The following is a 4,172-nucleotide window of genomic DNA, read 5'->3' on the forward strand; positions in this document are numbered from 1 at the left end:
TAGTACAGGGCAAAGATGCCCTGCAGACGAGTCAGGTGAGGCTGAAATCCAGCCCACATGTCACCTACCTGTTGGTACCTGGTGTGGGAATTTGTCAGATTGACAGGAAAGGGTTGCTTGCCAGACCCTGCACCCCTGAAGCCCTGTCCACCTAGAGGGGTTCCTCTTAATAAATTGCACAAAAGCACTGCCTTGCTTTGGGTTTCCCTGGAAGCAGACCCCAAGGCAAATATTGCAGTGCAAATCCTTTTGTTTGGGAGGTGACTCCAGGAAGTACTGGTAACAGAGTAGGGAAGTAAGACAGGGAGGGGAAGCAAAGCATTCACCATGTGTTGCCATTGTGGACAACTAGACCACAGTCCCGCTGGGGAGCCCTGGGGAACAGTAGGGAACGTGCCCCCAAGTCATCCCAGTGCCCCATCTTTGGTGATGGCTGCTTCCAGGGACTCCACGGCATGCTCTTCACGCGGGTTGAGTGCACTCTCACAGCCAGAGGAATGCTCTCCTGAAGGATCAGGGTTGGCCTGATGAACTGCTTGGGTCGCACGTGTGGGCTGATGAGCCGTGTTGGCTGCAGGTGTGAGGAGAGGTGATCTGGGCAGGGTGGCAACAGCACCCACCCCACCACCCACAAGGTAAGCCTGACACCATTACCAAGACTTCTGTCCTGCTGGATCCAATAGGCTCAACAGATTGTCTTTTTCATCGGCCGAGGTATTAATTTAGGCATCCACCTGTAAGATTGCCCTCCCAAAGGCTGACTTACGATTGAAAATAAAACAAAACCTTCTGAAAACAAAACAAAAATGCATCCTGCTCAAACACCACCCCGGGAAACCTCAGGACTTTATAATCAAGTCTGGGATCTGTTCCTAGCTCTGATGTGTGGCCGTTTCCTTTGGCTTCTCTTCACTTTCTGCCTCTTTCTCTTCCTCCCCTTCATCTTTGGAAGCCAATAAGGAAATCCACGTGTTCTGGCTTCTCGCCTTCCTGTTTTTATCCCATAGAGACCTCCGGAGGGCTGTTTGGCATGAGCAGGAGTGGCTGCCTTGGAACTGCACGAGGTTGGGTGGTGAGGCTTGGGAGGGGCAGCCACATGAGGTGGGGCTGCCTTGAAGCCGTGTTTGTATATGGTTTACTGACTGGGGGTGATGGGGGGAAACTACAGGGAGCCTCAAACCCCCCTTGGCATTGTGCCCAATGAAGCTGAATTCTTGCTATTGCTGAATCCCCAAGCCCCAGAACTCACAGCCCCTCCTCCGTGGCCCTTCCTGGACCCCCTGGTTCCACGGTTTTGCTTCTTCTGGGGCTACATCACCGACTTCAGTAAGAACTGGAGCAGGAGTTTGGCAGAGGTGTTAAGAGTTGACTGAAATCAGAAACCTCTAGCACTAAATTGTGACTGTTTTAGTCTCTAGTCCTCTGACTAGACTGCTGCTGCTCCCTGGAGGTTTTCTGATGCGCCTTTCCAGTTACCCTTTACGATTTTTGCCTATAACACAAACAGCTCCGAAGGAGGCGCAGAACCCTGTTGCTTCATTTGGCACCAATGATCTAATGAGGTGGAAATCCCAGGGATGCGCTCAGGGGGCCGACGCAGTAATTGATACCAATTGGTGTGATTAGAGAAAGCCCTCAATCATCCGGAGGTGTCTCATCGCAATCTGTCATGGTCCTTATCAGACAAGCTTCGCCTTGAGCTTGTGCTGAAATGAGCACCACTCTCCTGTACATTCAGCCCAAAAGCCCAAGTGTGGCTGGGCATGGTGGCTCACACCTGTAATCCCAGCACTTTGGGAGGCAGAGGCAGGCGGGTCACCTGAGGTCAGGAGTTCGAGACCAGCCTGGCCAACATGGTGAAACCCCGTCACTACTAAAAATACAAAAATTAGCTGGACGTGGTGACACACACTTGTAATATCAGCTACTCAGGAGGCTGAGGCAGGAGAATTGCTTGAACCTGGGAGGCAGAGGTTGCAGTGAGCCAAGATCACACCATTGCTGATCTCAACCTGGGCGACAGAGCTGGTCTCTGTCTCCAAAAAAACAAAAAACAAAAAACAAAAACAAAAAAGGGCCAAATGTAAGCATGAGAGATACACATCTTACTGCTCCGCCCAAGAAGTGAGGACGTGCTCTTCCTACTCGCCTGGGAAGCAGCCTGGCCGAGAGGTCACAGGCTCAGGCTCAAAGTCTGACTGCCTGGGCGGGAGTCCTTTACAGGCTGGTGGCCTTGGAATAGTGACTTCACTTCTGGTGCCTGGTTTCTTTATCTGTAGCATATGGTGATAATAATACTACATTTCTTTTTGGTAGAGACTGGATCTTACTGTGTTTCTCAGGCTGGTCTTGAACTCTGGGGCTCAAGTGATCCTCCTGCCTTGGCCTCCTGAGTAGCTGGGACTTCAGCTGCATCACCACACCCCGCTATCATATTACGTTATGAGCCCTCACAGGATTGTTGGGAGGGTTAAATAATATGCGTACAGTGCTTAGAAACATACCTAGCACATAGTATTTGTGAAGTAAATTCTCTTAGTTTTTCTTCTGCCCGTTCCAGAAAGGCTCTGGGGAGTCTAACAGCCAGGACAGACAAAGACCAGTAAAAGAAAGACTGAGGAACTCAAGAACCACGTGAGGCTGACACCCGAGGTATTACATAGGACTCTGTACTGCAAAGAACATTTATTCATTCAACAACCATCTACTGAGCACCTCCAGTGTCCCAGGCACTGTGCTCGTGGCTGGGCTTACAGCTGTGACTTCATAGAGGTTAGATTTGAGTGTGTGCATGTACACCTGGCGTAGGTAAACAAGCAAGTCATTAAGATAATTTCAGCGTGATAAAGATGGTGAAGAAAATGAACAGGACGAAGTGAAACGGAGGAGTGGGGTGGGGGCAACTTCAGGATGCGCAGTTGGGAAAGGCCTCTCTGAGGAGATGACAGGACAAGAAAGAAGCAGCCCTGTGAGGCCCCAGGACGAGAACTTTCCACAGAGGGAGCAGCAAGAGCAAAGGCCCTGGGCTGTGTGGGAGCTCAGAGAGTCAGGAGGATAGCAAGGAGGCTGCTGTGCCGGAGGAGAATGAGGGAAGAGAGTGCAGAGGCCAGTTTGGAGAGGCTGAATAAAGCCTGAGTGTGCCTGGTGAAGTGTTCAATTTTTATTTTTGAGGCTTTATTTATGTATTTATTTGAGATAGGGTCTTGCTCTGCCACCCAGGCTAGAGGGCTGTGGTACCATCATGGCTCACTACAACCTCAATCTCCCTGGGTGCAACTGATCCTGCCACCTTAGCCTCCTGAGTAACTGGGAACACAGGTGCATGCCACATCGCTCTGCCAATTTTTGTATTTTTTATAGAGATGGCGTTTTACTATGTTGCCCAGGCTGGTCTTGAACTCCTGAGCTCAAGCAATCCACCCACCTTGGCCTCCCACCGTGCTGGGATTACAGGCATGAGCCACCACACCCGGTTTTTTAAGGACTTCAAACAGCAAACAACACAGTTTCCATTACCAGTTAAAACGTTTAGAAACCCAGCTCAAGCTGGCTTAAACAAAAGGAGGGATTTATTAAAGAACAGCAACAGTGTCTCATGGAAGCTGGGAGTAGGAACAGAGCTGGGCTTAAAACTGGGAGGGCGATGTCTCCATCCCCATTGCCGGTTTTCTTTATACTGTCTGTGATCCAGTCCACGCTGTGGAACACAGCTGCCAAGTACTCCTGAAATTTGTGAAATTGACTTCTGTAGTTTGGCATCTCAAGGGTGACGCATCTCTCAGTGCCAACACGCCTCAGGTAAGGACTCAGGAACTGGCTTGAGCCAGGAGTCCACTCCTGCACTAATCAGCTATGGCCAGGGTAGAATGGAGTCACATTCCACTTCCTAGTTGTTCTTAAGTAAGGATGGGGGCTGGGCACGGTGGCTCACGCCTGTAATCCCAACACTTTGGGAGTCCGAGGCAGGCAGATCACTTGAGGTCAGGAGTTCGAGTCCAGCCTGGCCAACATAGTGAAACCCCTTCTTTACTAAAAATATAAAAATTAGCCGAGTGTGGTGGCAGGCGCCTGTAGTCCCAGCTACTCAGGAGGCTGAGGCAGGAGAATCACTTGAACCCAGGAGGCGAGGCTTGCAGAGAGCTGAGATCGTGCCACCATACTCCAGCCTGTGT

The sequence above is a fragment of the Chlorocebus sabaeus genome, chromosome 22, assembly GCF_047675955.1.
Source record: "Chlorocebus sabaeus isolate Y175 chromosome 22, mChlSab1.0.hap1, whole genome shotgun sequence".
NCBI classification, from domain to species: Eukaryota; Metazoa; Chordata; class Mammalia; order Primates; family Cercopithecidae; genus Chlorocebus; species Chlorocebus sabaeus.